Source organism: Sceloporus undulatus, chromosome 4 (assembly GCF_019175285.1).
Source record: "Sceloporus undulatus isolate JIND9_A2432 ecotype Alabama chromosome 4, SceUnd_v1.1, whole genome shotgun sequence".
Lineage (NCBI taxonomy): Eukaryota > Metazoa > Chordata > Lepidosauria > Squamata > Phrynosomatidae > Sceloporus > Sceloporus undulatus.
The window spans coordinates 32,621,565-32,643,520 of NC_056525.1; the positions used below are offsets into that span (position 1 = coordinate 32,621,565).

At 42.5% G+C, this 21,956-nt stretch overlaps 1 protein-coding gene across 4 annotated transcripts in view; it reads right to left on the reverse strand.

Moving 5' to 3' along the window:
- The window catches only part of SRC (SRC proto-oncogene, non-receptor tyrosine kinase), a 117,996-nt gene extending 101,443 nt beyond the window's left edge, over nt 1-16,553 (reverse strand). For 2 of the 4 annotated variants that reach the window (XM_042462680.1, XM_042462679.1), the window contains exon 1: nt 15,994-16,551. The gene's annotated coding sequence lies outside the window, so the exon portion shown is untranslated. Of the gene's footprint in view, nt 1-15,971 lie in introns of all 4 variants that reach the window. The other 2 variants (XM_042462678.1, XM_042462677.1) reach the window with 2 other exon arrangements.
- Between the last annotated feature and the right edge of the window lie 5,403 nt (nt 16,554-21,956).

A 21,956-nucleotide genomic window follows, 5' to 3' on the forward strand; every position in this document is an offset into this window, starting at 1 on the left:
AGGGAGGGCAGAGGGCGGAACATGCCTTCCCTCTCGCAGGCAGTTTTTTCTCTTTTTTTGTAATTTTATTTTTGACAGATTATGCGAATGTTCTACAGGTTGATACATATTGATAGAATGTGTCTGCTTGTGCTACATTTCCCTTTCGTTTACTTGCTGCCGGCATGCACGGAACGTCAGTTTGAAAGTGGCATTTTTTAAAAATTATTTTTGTGTGTGTGTGACAGAATATGCGAATGCTACAATGCGGATGTTACAAATGTTTCCCTTTCAATTTGGCAAATAGACATAATGTGTGAATGCTTGTGCTGCATGTGTGTATGTAAGGAGAGATGGCATTCTGGGGTGGCAATCGGAGGGAAAGCAGATGCAGAGATGGCATTCAGGTGGCCTCCCTTGCAAGCGACATTTGTTATTATTATTAGTAGTAGTAGTATGAAAGTTTGTGCAAATGCTTTGGGCTGGAAGGGAAGGGAAGAGGTTACAAATACGAGGAAATGCTGGGCTGGAAGGGGGAGCTACAGGCTGGCATTCAAAGGGAAGGCTGTGGAAACCCATGAGTTTGGGGGAGTCACACTCTCTCAGCCTCAGGGGAAAGGCAATAGCAAATCTCCTCGGAACTAATCTCGCCAAAAAACCCAAAAAAACAGGATGGGGTCATTTTAGGGTTGCCATAATCTGTAATGACCCAAATACACACAACACACACACCTGGAGGTTTTTAAATTTGACAAGTTGACAGAATATGCACACGCTGCAGCCAGTGTTTTTTTTAAAAAGGAGGAGGGAAGTACCCATTTGGTTGGCCAATGGCTGTAGGATATGTCACCTTTGACGAAAGTGGAAGTGAATTTGATTGACAACAAAGGAGGCTCCATTTTAAAGCAGTACTGCAAATGTGAACTTCAGAGGGGCAAATTGCCCCAACTGAGGTAAAGGGTCGTGGGCACTTGTAACTGGGCTGATTCGGTATGGGGGCAACTGGGCTAGTGAGAATGGGGCCTAAATTGAAAGTGGCTTGCTCAGAATCAATGCTCATATTATAAGAGGAAAGATAATGAAACCCTCTGACTTATCCCAGCTTTAGCCAAAATCTCTCTCCCCTAACCCCTCCCCTCTTTCAGCAACTTTCCATGTACTACAGTACTTGCAACTCTACCATACAATTCAGTTGACTGTGACGCCTCAAACATTTCTGACAACAGCCATAGCCTCCATGACCCAGCTGGCTACCCAGAAAGCACACAGTGACAGCTACATCAATCTGGAAGACCCTACCCACAAACCAGGTAAGTGAATGTAGAACAGAGCTTCAGGTGGGAAAGCCTACTAATTCCTTCCCATCACATTCTTCCTTTCAGCATTACACCAAAAGCAGACCAGATTGCACTGACTGAGGTTTATATCTCTTTCCTTTAGGCTCTGAAAATCTTATGGCTACCCTTATGCTGTGCACTTACAAAAGAACTGAAACTTTAAAGCTGTAACAGCCTCATTCAGCAACCCTGGCATGGAGACAAACCACCAGATGGAATGTCAGCATCATAATTACAAGCCAACAGCAACATTTCAGTGCTTGTGAGCAGCAAGCTTAATTGTTTAAGAACAGCCATTACTAGTAGGAAGAGGTTTGGTATGGATTTGCCAACAGCAATATGTGAAGGCACATGCCAGGCATGCCCCCATCATTTTTTGGTGTAACTGTTTAATAATATATGATAGGATTTGGATTATATCACAGTGAAGCAGCAACATATGTGAACATTCCTTAAGAAGCCCATGTTTATTATCATTTGCTGATGCAGCAGCATTTTGACACTTGCTTTTAAAGCTTGGAAAAGTTACTTTTCTGAAACACCACAATGGCTGGCGAATTCTGGGAGCTACAGTCTCAGAGAATAATTTTTCCAAGTTCTATTTATTGCTAGCTCAAGCTGGTTAGAAATGGGGATACGCGAAGGACAGCAAGGTGATTATTACAGCTAAGTGTTCCAAAGTCAGAAGGACAGACATTTTTGATCTTCAAAATACTGTGAAATTAAGCTTTTCTCACAATAGATAATTCTGACAAAACTTACTTCTCTGCAATATCAAGTCCTCTGAACATTTTTGGCAGCAGTAAAAGTATGGGAATTCATCCTGAAACATGCCATTTATTTATTTATTTGATTTATAACCCACCTTTCTCCCTGGAGAGGACCCAAGACTTTTGCATATTTGCATTATATAAAAGAGGCTCTCCGACTGTAGTTTTTGAATCATTGTTGCTTCAAGAAACTCCAATTCAGGTCATTACCAAAAACATCTGTGGACATGTTGAAAATATCTGTACTTGACTTTGCACTTGTGATTGGGGCATTTTGTTTGTTGTTGTAAACCTTCACGTCATTTCTGATTTATGGCCACCCTAAGGCTTTTCACATAGTTTTCTTGACAACATTTTTCAAAGGACGATTGCTGTTGCCTTCCTTGGAGGTTGAGAGAGCATGACTTGCCCAAATCACTAGTATGTTTCCATGGCTAAGCAGGGATTCAAAACCCAGTCTTCCCAGAATCCTAGTCAACTATATGGTAGAAGGAGCAAGCTTGTTTTCTAATGTTCCAGAGACTAGGATATGGGGCACTGGATTCAAACTATAAGAAAAGAGATCTTACCTAAACATTAGGAAGTACTTCCTAACAGTGAGAGCTGTTCAACAATGGAATAAGCTGCCTTAGAGAGAGGTGGAGTATCCTTCTTCAAAGGTTTTTAAGGAGAGGCTGGATGGCCATCTGTAGACAGTGCTTTGATTTTGTGTTCTTACATGGCAAGGGGTTGGATTGGTTGGCCCTTGTGGTCTATTTCAACTCTATGATTCTATTCTATCATTCTACTACATCACTCTGGTTCTCGGGGCATTTTGTACAGGGCTGAATTTCTGATCAGGCAAAAGTGGATTTGGCCAAGGGCCCACAAATTTCATTAACACCATGTTGGTGCAGTCTACAATTTCAACCCCTCCCCCATTAACTAGTTAAAGAGACTCTTCTAACTGCCCTGCCCTTTCTAGTATGTCAGTGGTGGTGATGAATACGTGTTATTAAAACTAGAATTATTATAATCTTAGTCATACAGCATGACTGATTTGTAGAATTTATAAGGTGGTCTTTAGCAAAGTGGAACTTGACAACCATTGCCTTAGGAGATCAGAGAAGGAGGGAATAATTAAGTTATTTGAAAGAAGAGACCGTTATTTCTCAAACAGTTAGAAAACTACTCCTGGGAATTCTTCTGAGTTTGAAAATATTATTGGATTTCAGAGGCAGACAATAGCAAACCTCCTCTGAACAAATCTTGCCAAGAAAATCCCATGATAGGGTTGTCTTAGGGTCACCATAAGCCAGAAATAATTTGAAGGCACACAACAACATAGTTCCCTGTACTCAGGACAAGAGGCTGCCACCAGAACTGGAGAAAGAGAATGGTTCCCAATCAGCAAAGGGGTCAGACAAGGCTGCATATTATCACCCTATCTATTCAACCTGTATGCAGAAAACATTGTGTGCAGTGTAAGCTTAGACTCAGAGGAAGGAGGAGTGAAGAGGAAGGAACTTTAACAACCTAAAATATTCAGATGACACAACAGTTCTAGCAGAAACAAAGACCTGGAGCAATTACTGTAGAAGTTCAAGGTGAAAAGTACCAAGGCAGGCTTAATGTTGAACATTAAGAAAACAAAAATAATGACCATGGAAGAGCTACAAGAATTCATCCTAAATAATGAGAAAATAAAAATAATCAGTGAGTTCCCATAGCTTGGATCAAACATTGAGCAGAACAGAAACTGCAATCAAGAAATTACAAGATGACCAGGTTTGGGAAGGACAGCTATGAAGGAACCGGACAAGATCCCAAAATGTAAAGACATTAACTCTGAACATTAAAGTGAGAATCATCCAAACCATCATATTCCCCATCACTATGCATGGATGTGAGAGCTGGATAGTGAAGAAAGCCAATGGAAAGGCAATAAACTCATTTGAAATATGGTGCTGGAGACGAGTGCTGAGGATACTGTGGACAGCCAAAAAGACAAACAAAATCGGTCCTAGAACAGATCAAGCCCAAATTCTCTCTGGAAGCCAAGATGACCAAACTGAGGCTTCAAACTTTGGCAATATCATGAGAAGGCATGGATCATTAGAAAAGACAATAATATTCAGAAAGGTAGTGGGCAGTAGAAAGACAGGAAGGTAAATGCCAGATTTGTTGGATTCAATAGGAGGCCATGGCCATGAGCCTGCAGAACATGGGCAGAGCAGTGGAGGACAGGAGATCTCATCCACAGGGTCACCATGAGTCAAAGTAAACTCGAGTGCAGTTAACAAGTTCCCAAAGTTCTCCAGCCAGTGGCCATGCTGGCTAGGGGTTTCTGGGAGTGCCAATCTAATTTTCTTTTTACCAAGCTTTAAACTATCTCTCTCACTCTTATTCTTCTAACATGCTTTCAAATCAAGTTTTTCCTCTTGTGAGGCAAGTCATCAAATTGAAATATTACTGGTGGAAACCATAACCTCTAAGATCAGGCAGTGAAACCATTGTTCAGCTGTCAGTCTCACATCCAGTACATTTCATATTAGATCATAGTATATGGTCAGTCCCAACAGACAGTTTCAGAAAATCTTCCAGCCCCACAAAAATGTTTGCCAGTCAGCCTGTCTGTACAGATAGTGGTCATTTGCCACACAGCGACGGGCTTGGAGGAAGCAAGAAATGAGTGAAAGAATCCATCTCCTTCCACTCAGGAGATTACTGCTCATTATTTTATAGTTACATTTACACAATGCCTTTTCTTCACTTCAAGGAGCTCAAAAGGCACACATAGCCACCTACTACCCCACCACCACCACTTGAACAGAACAATTACCCTATGGGGCAGGTGAAGGTGAGAGAGTGTTACCCAGTAAAAAAAATTGTGATTATCCAGTGAATTTCATAGTTGCACAGGAACTTGTACCTCTATCTTCCAAGTTCGAGTCCATTATTTTAAACATCACACCACTTGCAACAGATACAGGAAAGCAGGCAAATAGCTATCTCAAACTCTCCTCCACCAATAGTTATATATCTGGAGTGTCACACAGCACTCCCTGTATTCAGTTTTTCAAAACAATTTCCAACCAGAGGAGTATGAAGGCTCACCTCATCCTATTGTAACTCTTCAAATTACTAAAGGGAAAACCCATGGGAGGGAATGTGTAATAAATATCCTGAGGAAGTAGGCGTCAAGAGACAGATTTAGATCTCAAAAGTTCCTGGTTCCTTGTCTTATGCTTTGATCATATACTTCAAACCCCATTTGTTTTCACATCACAACTTTGATCAGTTTTACAGTTTCTCCAATCCTCCAAGTCCATTCAACAACAGTGGTTTGTAAGTGCACCAGCAAGATTCTGAAGGACAATAGTGCTCTGAAATAAATTGGGGTATCCAAAGAAAAAGTGTGGTTTAGAGGACCCTATTGTCTTGAGTAAAGAGGGCCTAGATATCCTAAAGGCACCAGATCCAGTCTGATTTTGTAAGCTAAACAGGGTCAGCCCTGGTTAGTACTTGAATGGGAAATCACCAATGATTACCAGGTGCCATAGGTTGTATTTCAGAGGAAGAAACTGGCAAAACTACCTGGCCAAAAAAAGAACTGTTCCTGGTTAACATGAAAACTGTTAGAACTTATTTGTCAATACATATCAATATAGATACCTCAGTTTACAAATAATCCATTATGGCCCTTTCTTCCAATGGGAACTGTCACGCTGAGAGACCACTCAAAATGTACTGCTATACCAATGAGCAGAACAGCGCATAAGGTGTATGAATGTGGACTCATATGGTGTCCAGCATGACACAGGCAGCTACCCCCCACTCCCAAGTAATGCATCCCATAGTCTTCTGTGACATCAAGATGTTTGGGGATGGATCAAGTTCACACAGGAACACATCTGATGATCTAATACAGAAGGAAAATCTTGAACCAGTCCTAGTTGGGTGACTTAGCCCTGGAAGTACAGAAAGAAACAAAGGTTATAACTGGAGCTTAAAAAGATGGGGATTGCCAAGGCAAATCAAAATAACCAGGTACTGAAATGTTAGTTTCTCTAAATTATCGTATATAGTCGACTATAAGTCAACCTCATGTATAAGTCAAGGGCAGGTTTTGAGACCAAAATTATGGATTTTGATATGGCCCATGGATAAGTTGAGGGTAAAACTTGGAGGCATCTAAAAAAGGATGTAAAGGATGAAGTAAACAATGCCAAAGAACTTACAAAAATTCAGCAGGCATAACTGTTTGTGTTCATACTAAAGGCTGGATGGATGAGAAAATAGAGGGGTTTCAGTGATTCCAGGGCAGATAATACTCCTGCCTTTCCCCAGGGGATGGCTCCTTTTTTTAACAAGAGTTAAAGTAGGTACCTACATTGACTTGTGGATAAAGTGACCTAGGTTTTTTGGGTCAATTTTTGACCTAAATTTCTAGACTTATACATGAGTATATACAGTAAGCAGGGACTTCTGATGCTGCTATGCGGTGATGCATGGATATCCTACCACACATATAGACTTTCAGTTCTGCTCTTTGGCGTTACAATTGTTTCAGAAAATTCCAGGCCTTTGTTACTGTAAACAGATGTCCTTCTCTTAAAGAATCATTAAATAATCCAGATCTGTCTTAGTCCTATAACCATAATCAGTCTTTATTCTAGAGCATTATAGTGGTATAGAACAGACCACCCAACACAATCCATAGAGTTGTTTAATATTCAAAGTCTCAATTGGAAGGCTTTAACCAGTCTAGTTTATTATTCTTTGTTCATAAATTCCAAAATTTACCACTGGACAATGTCTTTATTAGGAACTATTAACAAACCATAAAACAATGATCAAGCTCTTGGGTTGTTGGGTTTTGTTTTGTTTTTTGCTGTTGTTTGTATTGGTCCTAATAACAACATTTCCTGATTAGAATTTCATTATTTTCCCTCACAGATCCCTGTTTACTTTGGTTACTGTGATTTTTTCCCCAATTTATTAACTCCTTGCTTGTTCCCTTCCCCCATCAAAGTCAGACTTTTGAAAAGTGTGTCCACACTAGTGCTATCTTTAACAGAATTCCTGTTGAAAAGCCAAAAACCAATAGAATAGATTGGAAAACATGGGAGGCTTACAAATGAGAGACACCAACTTCCTCCAAATGGGGCTTTCATGGACTATTGCATTGCCTCATTTAGACTAGTTAATGGGAAATCTTAGACATCATACCTCTTTACTTTGCAGCATTTTCCTGCATTTTTTTTTTTGTTTTTCCATCTTTTAATTACTTTATAAATTTTACTGAAGAAAAAAGACAGAGTATCTGTGCAATCCCTTGCAACTATATGCAATAGCAACTTCCTTGTCAGGAAACACCTCAAATTGACTGGAGGCTGTGGAAAATTACATGAAGGAAGCAACAGAATGGCACTATAAAGAGCAAACAGACACCTAATGACCCTTTAAACAAAACATAGATTTGGAGTCTGTGGCTAAAATCTTACTGGTGGCTTATGCTAGTACAACCCTAATTAAGTACTTCTTTTTAAGGACTGTGCAAGAAGGTGTCCAGTACCTTGCTGTATTGAACTTTTGCTCTGGGTGCAGAAGAGCAGCTGTTTACCCCCACCACCACCCTGGCGCACATCTCTTATTGGCTGCGGAGATGCAACTGGGCACTGAACAGGTACTTTGTGTCCCAAGAAAGAAACCTTCCCTTATTGGATAGAGAAGGGTTCTCCTCCTTTCTTGGGTGTGCAAAGGAAAGCCAGACGATGCCCAGATGCATTACCATAGCCTATCAGGAGCAGAGCTGTACCCAGGAGCCATCCAGCACACAGGAAAGGAGCAGCCTTCATCATCCTTGGTTCTAAGTATGCTGGCAGAGATTTACTCTTTGCCACCAGCACTTTTGGATCTGTGCCCACCTTTCAACACTAGCTTAAAGCCATTGGAATTTCAGAACAAATTTTCACTCCCTTTTTCATTCCTGCAATTAGGCCATAGCTGTTTCTGTAGAATAATTCAAACTTACAAACCCTCCTGTACCCAGGTGTGGTACAATGCAGGAGAAATATTCCTACTACTTTGTTCAAGCAAGCAGATCCAGCTAGCTTTTGTTAATAGCTACAAGTCACACAATATAATGTATACATGCTGGATTCAAGATACTGAGATAGAAGCAATAGTAGTAGGAATAAAAGAGGTGGTTTTGGAGATAACTTGTGTGGACTTTTCATATTGACAGAAGTGAAAAATCAGCAGAAAGCTTCCCAGCCAGTCTGTTTGAAAGGCCAGAAGCACTGAGGAAGTGAGGTTGTCAGGGAATTTGTTCCAAGAGAAAACAGCACAACTAGAAACTGAACTGCTAAGTAGACAGCACAGGAAACAATAGATTGTTAGATAGCCTTTAAAATTTCCTCAAGAGATGCCAACACACACACACACGCGTATGTATGTATGCAGCCATTGGTAGAAGTGGAAAGAGAGAATTTAAAAGTATATCAAAGGAAAAAGGCAAGAATGAATTGACTTTATTCACTTCAGGGAGCCTAACCTATGCACTTCCCTAAAAAGAGTCATAGGTGCATTACAGACCGCCCCTTTGAGGCGGCCTGTAGGTGCTGCTTTCCCTGGTGTATCGGGGCCTCAGCTGCCAGATCGGCAGCCTCCGAGACCCCGATCCACCGCTTTCCAGGCTGTGGGGAAGCGGCAAAAGGCCGCTTCCCCACAGCCTGGAAAGGGGTGTCCTGGGGCTTCAAGCCCCAAGGACACCCCGCAGCGGCGGGGAGGAGGAGAAAGGGGCCGCTTGGCCCCTTTCTCCCTTGCGTTGCTGGGTGCAGCCATCTAAAGGCTGCGCCCAGCAACTCAAACCAGGAAGGAGCTCCGAAACGGAGCTCCTTCCTGCTCCATGGAAAGGGCGCACTAAGCGCCCTGGCGCAGAGCGACGACCTCACATCCGTGCCGCCCCGTATAGAGGCGGTGCGGTCGTGACATCGTCATGGCGGCCCCCATGTGGAAGGGGCGCCGCCATTTTGTATGGACTCAGTCTGTATTAGGGTTAGGGGCATCCGGAAGTGACGCCCCTTTTTAACCCTAGTACGGACAGAGTCTGTACTTAAAGGCCCATCTGTAATAGGCCATAGACAGGAGATACGGTAGTAATGATTACCTGAGCATTTTAAGTTAAGCTAAATTTTCATGAATGACTCCAAAACCTCATCTAATCTTCTCAAATACAACCCACACTGGGGAAGTTCTCCAGAGCAAGCCCCAATTAAATGAATGGGAGTTGCATGAAATCTATTCCTACAGGTTGTGGCAAAGTATGTTGTCAGAACCCTACTCTATCTTGAACATTTCTCATTACACAGATGACCAGCTAAAACTCACTGCAGTTTCAGATGCTTTGTATTTCCTTTGTAGAACAGTAATATTATTGCTTTTTGGGCTTTTGGCTAAGATCAAGTGTAGCAGACCAGTATTAAATGAGTATAAAACTGAACGAGAAATAAGAGACCTGAGAGCAGAGTATCCAAAGTACCTAAAATGAGTTCCCAGCTTCTGGGGGCCAATTAGGGTACACACTGTAAACCACTTAGGGAGTGCTTTAGTGCACTGATAAGTGGTATAGAAATGTACTTGCTATTGCTACTTGCTGCCAGGACCAGAACCAAGTAGTTCAAGAGTGCATAAACCCCTGTAAACACTCGAGGTGACATATATTATTCTCCTCTTCTTCTGTAAGGACTAAGAATATCTAGGCTGCAGATTAGACTGATAGAAGTTACTTAATCAGAAATTTCTAGCTACCCTCTGAAGGTTTAAACTGCACACACACAAGGCCATAACCAGATCTAGAACAGACAGACCCAGATCTAGAACCACATTCTAAGTAACCATTCCCTATAGCATCTCTGGAAATTTCTTCATCGCTTCCTGCACCTATTTCTTCTATGCTCCTAGGAGGCATCCTTAATACAACTGAAATCCACCCAGTGATGGATGAATGAATGGATGGATAAATGGGTGGGTATGAATGATAGAGAGAAATCTGTCCATTAAATATGGTGATAGGATGACCAATCAGAATTAGAGCATGTGATACACTGTTTTAAATGGCACTTCTAGGCAACAACAGAGTCAACACTTGATGGAGGGGAACCCCAGCTTTATCTATAAGCAAGTCATGGGTGACTTTCCAACTATCAGTTCAACTCCAGTTGTTTCCAAATCAAGAGTAACATTTCACTGGAATTTCAATACAATAGTCTGATGGTAACAGAAAATTTGATACATTTATTATTATACTCAGTCTATAAAGTGCCACAAGTCTCCTTGTTTTTGCTTAAACAGATTAAAGTGGTCCTCTCTCGTGAGCACTGAACAAATTGTTTGTAACATATCACAGCAGGATACCTAGCATGCTCATAATGAAAACTATTTTAGGTGGGCCAAATGGTAGGGAAACAGGATGTGCAACTGATTTATACTTTCTGTTCCCTAGGCTTCTTCATCACAACAGGAGGAGAAATCTCACATTTCTTTCAGCAGAGAGACTCAGAAGTCCCATTATCAGAGTTTTGAAAAGTTACTGTTGCAGACCACAGCTCCCAGAATCCTCCAGTCAATACAGTCAGTGTCTGTGCTGGCTGGGGGATTCTAGGACTTGTAACTTTTCCAAACTCTGTTCCTGGTGTGCAGGCAGTTTATCTATCTCTGAGAGTGTCCACATGGCTGTGATGGAGAAGTATAATAAAGAATACACATCTACTGCCAAATGCTATTTATCAAACTAGCTCACAATTTACTTGACAGTTTTCACAAGTCAAGATGGGCAGATAAAATTCAGATTATCCAAGAACAGGCTCTATACTTGGTCACCAAATTCTTAAAGTAGAAAATATGAATCATTTCCCTGCTGGTAATTCAGTTGTATCTCAAGTCAGATAGCTATCATGCCCTCACTTCCCCCATTGAAAAGAGGAAGAGTTGCTCTCTATATCATGGTTGAGGAATCTTTGGTCTGCCAGATGTTTTAATCTACAACTCCTCTCAACCCCACCAAGCATAGCTAATAGTATTATGGGAGCTGGACTCTGATACATCTAGAGGGCCAAAGATTTCTAATCCTAACCCTTGCTCTGTGCAAATGTAAGGGGGGGGGGGCGCAAATAGTGCATTATAGCAGTGGTTTGGGTTTAGCTAAACTATCAAACCAAGTTATTCTCCTTTAAATTAGTTAAGATGCAGGAAAGTTAGCCCTCTGAAGATGTAGATTAACCACCTCCAGAAATTTTTGCAAAGAAAACATGATTTCAATTAAGTGAATACCACCATAGTAGTGTTTCTTCTAGATAAACTTTTCCCATTCAGCGGTTCTACTTTACCAGCCAGAGGCAATTCCAACTGGCAATCGTGAAGCACTTCACTAAAATGGTGATACTTGTAATAAAATTAAGAACTGCCATTGTTAGTTTAGTATGATAGTGACACTGTCTCTGCTGCTGACCTTAGCAATCTTTGATGACAAGCAGTGGTTAACATGGAGAGCTTCCCTAACAATTTAGTTATACTGACATTTTGTCTTCAATATGGTCAAGGTGACATATATGATCCTCCTCATCCTTTTCCCACCTTGGTCTTCACAACAAGCATGCAAGATAGATCAAGGTGCTCAATGCACAGTGAAGACTAGAAACTGGATATCCCAAGTTACAGTCCAGTATTCTAAGCATCACACCATTTTTGACAATTGGTACTTTGATTTATACTGGTATTGTCATTTGAAGTGCTGGACACCCACATGATTCTGACTGAGAATTATGACTGGTTCACAGCAACCATGCAGGATAAGACTATCTGTGGCTATCAGCCACCAGGTCTCTACATGTCAGATACTAGGAAATCACAGCAGGAAATGTTTGTTGTCTTCATGTCTTGCTTGTGGCCTTCTGGGTAGCCACTGCAGACAAATATGATGCTGGGCGAGACAGGTGCTTGCTCTGGTCTAGAAGAGCCCTTCTAATGTTCTTATTCCCTAATGATCTAGAGTTTTTAGAATTATTATACAGTTTGAGGTTTTCCTTTGCAAAGCAAAGAAGAGAATGACACTTCCTTTTACTTTTGCGCTAGAGTAATCATTTTCAACCTTTGTTCCCCCAGATGTTTTGGGCTTCAATGTGCCTCCCTTTGCCAAACTTTGGGAACAAACAATTCCTTCAAATATAATATATAGCAATGTAGCCAATTACACCCTGATCTAATATAGACTACTAAATAATGGCATGATCAGGCACAGTATACCTTCACTCAGCTTTTACTAATTTGCTCCTTCTACTATAGTCTTCCAACCCCTGTAACCATCACAAAACTTTATTGACTTCAGGGGTGGCTTTTCAGGACAGGGACTACATGTTGTAAGCATCCAAAGTGCATCAGAGAAATGAGATTGCTTCCAGATGAAGCTTAAATCACAGGGGTTCTTAACCTTTTTTGTGCCATGGACATTGGCAGCCTGGTGAAACCTGTGGATCCCTTCTCAGAATAGTGGCTGGTCCTTAGGCCTCACCCCTCCTTCCCAAGTAGAGACGAGCTTAAAAAATATTTCCAGACATCTGCAACAACTGTAATGTGATATGAAATCATCAGTGATTTCTACGGGTGACAAAATCACAAGCAGTGTTGCTACTACTGTGCCTTGTTGCATACATTTATAATAGAAGGACACCAAGTTAAGAACCCCTTCTTTATCATATCAAGGCTTCAACTTGGTTCTTGTTTACTGTACTTAGGGCCTGTGCAGACTGGCCATTAAGACTGGCCTGTGGGCGGAGTTGGGGCATGGCGTCCACATAATGGCATCACGGTGCTCCTCTGACACTGTGTTTAGATGATGCAGCACCAAAGGAACACCATAAAGTAATGGTACACTGGCTATGGCACCCTTTCCAGGGTGCAAAAAGGAGCTTTTTGTGGCTCCTTTTTGCACCATGGAAAGATCAGATCAAGGCCACGGTGTGCAATTGCCACAGTGTGTGATTGCCATCTGGGTCTAAAACGGGAGGCTGCAGGTCACCCCTTAGGGGTGGTCTGCATAGACCCTTAATCTCAGATAGGTGATGCCACTGAGCAGGATCTCTGCTTCTGCTTCAAAATAAAGTTCCAGTCAAAAAATCACCCTGTTTTATTTGCAGAATTTTAAGTGGATTCCAGGATGATATATCTTCCACTTGTAGCTCTCCTATTATCCATCTTTTCTTTTCTTCCCACAAAAAAATATTCACTCAAGAGGACAAGAGTGAATAACTGCATTTTTGGTAGTTTATCTGGGGGCACCTATAATTTCAGTAAATGTTTACAACTCTTGAAGGTAGAGCCAGTATCATCTCTATACTGCATGGCGTAGTGGTTTGAGTGTTGAACTATGACTCTGGAGACCAGAGTTCAAATCCAGGCTTGACCATGTAAACTCACTGGGTGACCTTGGGCAAGTCATATACGCTCAGCCTCAGGGGAAGGCAATGGCAGACCTCTTCTTATCCAATCTTGCCAGGAAACCCCCATGATAGGTTTGCCTTAGGGTCACCTTAAGTCGGAAAAGACTTGAAGGCACACAATGCACACACAAGGCTCTTCAGAGAAGTGCAAGGCCAGTTGGTGCAATATTGTGGCAAAGGTGAGACAGGAACTTCCTGGTTCCTTGATCACACTGCCAGCAGCAAGGAAAGCAGTTTGCATTAAGAAAGAAGGGAAGATCCTTCTATGCAACACCAGACACTGACTTGAAGAGGACCAACACCATGAGCAAAATGATCAGGTACTCCAGGTCATCTCTCCTTGAGAGTGGCAGGGTACGTCTGCATCGAAAGCAGTGTCGCTAGTGGAAAGGAAACATATAGGAAGAATAAATCAGCGAAGACATACAACTCAGCACAAAAGTCAGAATCTTACAAGGCATTGTATTCCCTACTGCCATGTATGGATGTGGGAGCTGGACAGTCAAGAAAGAAGACAGGAGGAAAATCAACCCATTTGAGATATGGTGCTGCAGAAGAGTGCTGAGGATCTCATGGACAGCCAAAAAGACAAACAAATGGGTCCTAGAGCAGATCAAGTCAGAAATCTCTCTGGAAGCCAAGATGACAAGACTTAGACTGTCCTACTTTGGAGACATCATGAGAAGGAAGGACTCATTGGAAAAGAAAATAATGTTAGGAAAAGTGGAGGGAAGTTGAAAGAGAGGAAGGCCACATGCTAGATGGATGGACTTTATTAAAGAGACCAAGAATATGAGTTTGCAGGAGCTGGGCAGAGCAGTAGAGGGCAGGGGAGCCTGCAGATGTCTCATCCATAGGGTCCCCATGGATTGAGATCAAAGCAAAGGCAGTTAAAAACAACAAAACCCAGCATGGCATAGAGGTTGGAGCACTGGATTACAACTTTCCTTTCTGATTCCCATCTCGGCCATGACCTTGAGCATTATTATAATTATTAGTTTATTTCTATAGTGCTGTCAATGTACACAGCGCTGTACATACAGATAATAAAGTCAATAGAAATATAAAAACTGCCAGTAGCATACAATCTACAAGTCACTTCTCTCCACCTTAGAGGATGGCAATGGCAAACGCCCTCTGAAGAAACATGCCAAGGAAACCCCATGATAGGTTTGCCTTAGGGTTGCCACAAATTGGAGACAACCTGAAGGTGCATGACAACAACAAATCATCTTGAGAAGCTGCTAAAGGGTTAACCAGGCTCCCCCCTCAGATTCCTGTAATTTTTCAGAGCAAACACCCACATACACACACACACACAACCACACACACACCCCCGACTGCCCTCCTCCCCACTAAGGTCTTGAGCAGGATTATTACTCAATCCCCACGGTTTTCAGAGTGACACAGAAATCATCTCTGTCTCTCTTTGGATGACAACCAAGTGGGCTTATAACACATTATGCTCCCAAACACAAAGCATTAGGCCTTACAAGGCAGCCAGAGGGGCCCATTTGTTACCTCATTAACTAGATCCCCCCTCCACCCATTTTCCACGAGGTTAAATCCTTACCACCTGCATTTTAAAGCATGACCAGGTGAAGGGAGAGCAAGAGAGCTCGAAGGCTGGAGGGGGCCACAATAAGACAGGAAGATTGTAAGACAACACAAACACATACACAACACACTCCCCTCCAAAGCTGAACATGAGGGTTTGAAGCCAAAACCAGGGGGGAGAGTGAGTAAAGGGGGGTTGACCTGGAAAAGCCTTCGAAATGGGGCGGATTATTAATATTTCATATCCTGGCCTAGATAAGAGCTCCTCCATCGCCCTCCTTGTTCCAGGACCCCCTCCCTCTCGCCCTGCTTTCTTCGTCCCCAGGGATCGGCGTCTGCATCTAGACAAGGGCAAGGGATGGGATTGCAGAGAGCAGAACAAAAGAAAGGGACTCCAGACCCCAGGCAGCCCTCAGCCTCAGTCCCTGCAGGGCGACTGCCTGGCTTCACACACACAATCCACACGCAACAACAACAACAAGACATCCAATCCTTTAGGAGGATACGCGATCTTTCTTTCTCACATTGGGGAAAAAGGGGGAAAGTCACTGGCAAGAAACTGCTGCCTTGAAAATAAAGGGGGGGAAGCCTGGCCGTATCCACACTGGAAGAATAACCCGGTTTGGCCCCGCTTTAACTCTTTGTCTGACTCTTTGCTATGGAATTCTGGGAGTTGGAGTATGTTGTGGGGCCCAGAGCGGAGCTCCAGCTCCCAGAATTCCAGACCTTGAGCCAGAAAGCGTTAAAGCGGGGCCAAACCAGGTTATTCTTCCAGTGTGGATGCGGCCAGGCTTCGGCAGGCAAAAGAGAGAGCTAGACTCACCCTCCTCCCCGACATCCTTGCTCACCTTCCCCAGAGCAGCGGCTTACCTTCCTCTTCCCTCCGGCCGCCTTCCTTGCGAGCGATCCGAGGAGGAGAGCCTTCCTGCTCGGCTTTTGTCTCTCTGCCTCCTCTTCTTCTCCTTCTTCTTCCCAAATGTGGGCAGAGACTGAGGCTGGTCGCAAGGGAAGAAGGAGGAGGAGGAGGGCGGGCTTCGGGGGAGGCTTGGAGGGGTTTGGGCTGAGCTTCAAGGCAGCCGACTCAAGGGGAAGACCAGAGCTCCGGGCCCTGGTTCAGGCGGGACCCAGGCTGGGAGGGAGGCCGAGGGAAGGAAGGGGCCCGGCGGGGTCTCCTGCTTGGAAGGCGAAGGTCAGCCCTGCAGGGTCGGCCTTTCTGGCTTCCTCTCTGGCTTCCCAGCTTCGGGAGGATGGCTCCCCGGCGGCGCCTCCTTGTTGGGGGCTGAGGCAAAAGTGGGGAACCCTCGGCGGGGGCTGGCTGTCTTTAGGGTTCCCAAACTGAGCGGGGAGCGAGGAAACGACGTCTCCCGCTTGGAGGCAAAGGTGGGCTTCCCAACGGGGGGAAGGGGCTCCTCCGCCCCGCAAGGGCTTCTTTGGCCGCTTTCTTGCTATTGGGGGGGGGGGGGCTTGGTGTCCTTTTCTGCCCCGCTTGGCTTTCAAGGCTGGAGAGGGCTGGCCTTCCTCCCAAGAGGCCAGCCAAAAAGGGCCCGCAAATGGCCGGAGCGAGGGCTGGGAAGCCGGAGACGGGGTCCTGGCGGCGGCGGCGGCGGCGTTGGCGGCGGCAGCTCCCGGTCCTTGCTCTCCTCCTCCTCCTCCTCCTTTTCCCCTTCTTCTCTTGGCGACGAGGGACTCCGCGGAGCAGCCAGAAGGGGCGGCCGGGAAAGCTCTGGCTCTTTCTTGCCGGGCCTCAAGTCCTGGGCGGCGGCAGCAGCGGCAGCCTCCCCTCTTCCACTCCTTGCTTTGATATTATCCCATTCTGCAACTGTTCTTCCCCCGAATAAAAGGGGAATAGGATGATGGCAGCAGCAGCAGCAGCAGCACCGGAAGCAGCTTTGAAGCGGAGAAGAAGAAGAGGAGGAGGAGGAGGAGCTGCCCCTTCCTCCTGCTGCTGCTGCTGCTGTTCCTCGCCTGGGTTTTTGGGGAAGAGGAATGAAAGGAACCATCCAGGAGCAGCCTGAGAGCTGGAGGGAGGAGGGCGTGACGTCGTTGTGACGTCTGCAGGCGGCTCACTGACGTCAGAGGTCGAGTCCGATGGATGGAGGGGGCTCTAGGGGTTGTTTTCTAAAGTATATTTGTTATTACATTTCCCACTAATATGTATAAAAGACTACACATTTTTGTTGTACATATTTTACTTCCTCTGAACTTTATCCATTCAGTACTTTTGTCTTGTCTTATATTTTTTACTTTCTCTTGTTGAGACACGTTTGACTTTCCATGTAAAAGTCTGGTGCCTTTAATAATAATAATAATAATAATTTATATTCTGCTTAATCTCAAGGAACCCAAGCGGATTCCAACAGTAAAAAATAGCAAAATACCATTAAAAGAAAGATGCTTAAAAATGCAAAACCCCATTCCTCACCCCAATCTTAAAAGCAGTTAACACTAAAAAAGAAATTAAACCTGGAAAGAGTATAAAACCTTTAATATACAATCGGAATTAAAATAGAAAGAGATATAAATAACCACGTTCAAATAATAGCTTCTTTTCTGATCTAATAAACTGTTGTCCAATTTTTTTAAGTATAGTTATCAGTATATATATCTTAAGTAGATTGTATATTTATACTACACTTATTCAAAAATAAATACAACAGCATATGTTCCTTTTATTTCTTTTAGATATTCTATCCATGGTTTCCAATCCTGTTCAAATTCTTTTGTGGATTTCTTTTAGCAGATCCATTTCCATACAATCATAAACTTTCAGTATCCAGGAGTCAATATCCAGTGCTTTTGCTGTTTTCCACTGCGCTGCCAATAATAACTTTGCTGCACAGATCATATAGAATAGTACATACTTCACCAGATCTTCTTTCTAGGTTATCATCATCAATCATATTAAGTAAAAACATTTTGGGATCTTTGTTTAGGTCAACCTTTCTATAAAAAATTGCATATTCATGTGGATTTCTGTCCAATATTTATTCACCTTTTTAAATTTCTTTATTGCATTAAAAAAATGAGTACACTACACAAAACACACAAACATAAAACACAGTCAGATACATCCACACAGTTTAAAATGGCTTCCAAAATCCAAAGCAGTGGCTATTTCAGTTATTTTGAGATAAGTTCTTTGAAACATTCTCCTGATTTCAAATGAAAGAAAAAAGAGAAAAAGAAAGCGTGAATGTGCTTAATTTCACCTTTGCATTTGCAGCTCTTGATAAGTTCTATAACTGCAAAACTGAGACTAATAACTTTGTCTATTACATCCCTGATTTATTCCAAACTCTATATTCCCTTACTTTTTTCTATCTGTATATAGTACAGTGCAGAAAAGATAAATACACAATGTTTTCAGCAATATATTCTAGTAACATTTATCTAACATCCGTATATATCTCAAATTCCAAAAATAGTTCTAATATCTCTAATATCTATCACATTTTTAAAGTCTTTTTAAAGGACTTTTAAAATTTTATTCACCTTTTTACACTTCCACCAAGAATGAAACATAGTACCAACTTCACTGTTACATTTCCAACAGCTCTTCCTATGATTGCAGGTGAGACATGATTGTTTTAGCAATTTCATCTGGGGTCAGAGACCATCTAAACTGCATCTTAATCCAGTTGGGGCTCTAAGGGTTTTAAAGGGAAGAGTTTGGTTAAGTATAAACCAAGAAGACGAATTAGAAAACAAACACGGTAGATTACTGTTTTATATGTCAACAGCAGCTAGACTGGTTTGTGCTTCAAAATGGAAAGAAAAAAACCCAGAACCTGATATAAAAGATTGGGCATGAAAAATATTTGATTTAATGGGAATTGATAAATTGAGACAATACAAAAAAAATCCTTCAAGGAATTTAAAAAAGATTGGAATCCCCTGATTTGTTACTTTAAAAACGAATGGGGACAGATCTGGATTATTGGTCTGAACAGGAGCAAACTAATATATGTAAATAGATGAAAAGGAAATTAAAAATACCAAATTACATATATACTACCATTTCTGTTTTTGATTTTAAAATTATGTAGAAAAACACTTTCTCTTAATGCACTGTTTTGGGAGAAAATCTCATACTAAAGTCTATCAGTAGAACTTGAAAAGAAAGTAAATTTGTTTAAATGTTTTTCTTTGTTTAGATTTTAAATATATGAAACGTATGTTTTGTTATGTCCTTTTTATATGTGAGTATTGAATATGTGTTTTAAAATAAAAGAAAGAATATATTTTTTAAAAAAAATTTAAAAAAATAAAGGGAAGAGTTTGGGGATGGTGGCCCTGGAGGTTCCCTGCAGCGAAGGGATACAAAGGCTAAGCCTTTATGGCTTAGGTCCATCTTACCTATGGGATCGCCTTCTCCCATATAATCTGCTCCGCACACTGAGGTCCTCAAATAAAAACTTACTGCAGCCAGCTAAAACTAGGCTGGCTGCAGTTGCTTCTCTTCAGCTGCTCCTGAATTATGGCATAGCCTTCCCAGGAGAGAATCGAAGTATTACTAGACTTGATTGCTTTAAAAGCACAGTCAAGACACATCTCTTCCAGCAGACCTTTCCAGACTAAGATCCTTGCATTTATTTATTTGACAATTGCCCTAACTATAGTTTTTTGTGGGTTTTTTGTGCTATGTGCCCATGTTCTAAAAGTTTCTTCCTGACGTTTCGCCAGTATCTGTGGCTGGCATCTTCTCTGAAGATGTCAGCCACAGATGCTGGCAAAACATCAGGAAGAAACTCTTCTAGAACATGGCCACATAGCCCAAAAAACCCACAAAAAACTATGGATGCCAGCCATGGAAGCCTTTGACTTCAAATTGCCCTAACTGCCTCTCCCCTGGTTTAATAATTGTTTTAAGAATTGTCCAATAATTTAATTGCATTTTATTATGGATGGGGGGGTTGGAGGTTGGGGAGGGTTTGGGATATAATGAAACAAGCAATTATTGTATTTTATGGATATTTTTAGTGTAAGCCACTTTGATCATTTGGACAAGCGGGATATAAATAAATAAATAAATAAATAAAATTATTATTTTCATTCTCTTTAGCAGCAGTCTTTTGTGTCCAATTTTCCTCTTGAGCATTTCACTGGGAGAAGTATAGTAGGCTCTTGGCATCCGATGGGGTTTGGGTCCAGGATGCCCTGCAGATACCAAAAACCTGTGGATGCTCACCAGGAAATGCAATGGCATAGCATTCTTATACAGAATGGCAAAATCAAGATTTGCTTTTGGGCATGTATATTCCCTCCACGCTTGTGGCTTTTACTTTTGCTGGTTTGATTATTCGTTGATTTTATTAATATGTTCTCTCTAGGAATATCTAGGGGCCCTACAGCACAACTCTATAGTCAATTTTCACCAAAAGTCACACTAAAGGACTTAGCAGTGGTTCTCAACCCTTGGTCCTCTAGATATTTGAGACTTCAACTCCCAGGCTTCCTGAACAATGAGCATACTGACTGGGACTTCTGGGAATTGAAGTCTAAAACATCTGGAGGCCCAAAGGTTGAGAACCACAGACCTAGAGATTCCTAGAGAGAACTCTCAGCGCAGCTGCTGGGGTCCAAGAACCACTGTCAGCAACTCAAACAAGTCCTGGGGTTAAATCAGACCCTTGGAGCAGAGCTGGCAAATTTCCAGAAGCCGAAGCGTGGCTCCAAAGTCCAAGTTGGGATGACAGCAACTGGATGTCTTCCAGGAACTGCAGGAACCTCTGGGGACACACAGCAAACCGATGCTATAGCTTCTTCTGATAAACCACCAGAGAAACTAAGTCTCCCAAAGTGCTCTTTATTCACAGTGCTATTATACAAAACTAGATCTCTCAAACTCCAAAACATACCAATCCAACTCCTACTTCAAACCCACAAGCTATCCCTTGCAACCCCTGGGTTTATATAGTCTCCAGACCATGTGATCTCCCAAACCCAGTGAGTTCAGGTGTGTAACCATGTCATGTGTCTCCTGTGCAATCCAGACACATGCTTCATCATCATGGCTACCTGCACTTGGACACTGAAGAGTCCTTGACACAATGAGCTTCAGCTGTGCTGATCAGCCTTGCCACTCTGCTGACTGCTCATGGCCAAACACACACACACATCAAGCATTTCCCTGTGTGCTGTGTTTTAACCCTTCAAATCCCTGACAAGAACACTCCACTAGGCCTTTGTAGCTCCTCCAGTGCAGTTCTGTGGACAATGTCTAGTAGATGTTGACCATGGAGTTGCACTGGAGAACCTAGGGATTCCTGGGACTTTATCATATGGAGGCAAGTTGCTTAAAATCAAATGCAGAAATGGGATTTTAACATTTGGAAAACACCCGCAAATGCAGGATGTTTTCAGATGCGTTGGCTTGAAAGAGAAATAACGCAAAAATAACATGAACAGAAAGTCAACAAAAATTACTCCTTTGGCAATTTTTCAGTTTGGGTTATTTTTGTGTTACAGTGGTACCCCGGGTTACGAAAATAATTCATTCCGCCGCCGCGTTCGTAACCCGAAATCCTTTGTAAGCCGAAAAAGCCATAGGCGCTAATGGGGAAAAGCCGCGATTTCGTGCGAAATAGCGCCGAAAAGCACCAAAAAATTTTTCGTAACCCGAAAAAACCTTCGTAACCCAGAACAGTTTTTTCCTATTGATTTTTTTCGTATCCCGGGAATTTCGTAAGGCGGTGCTTTCGTATCCCGGGGTACCACTGTATTTCTCTTTTGGGCAAACGTTGTCTGAAAAAATCCCACATTTGCGGGCTTTTTTCTACTTTTAAATCTAGTTTTTGCCTGGGATTTGTCCAGTGTGATAAAGTCCTAAAGAC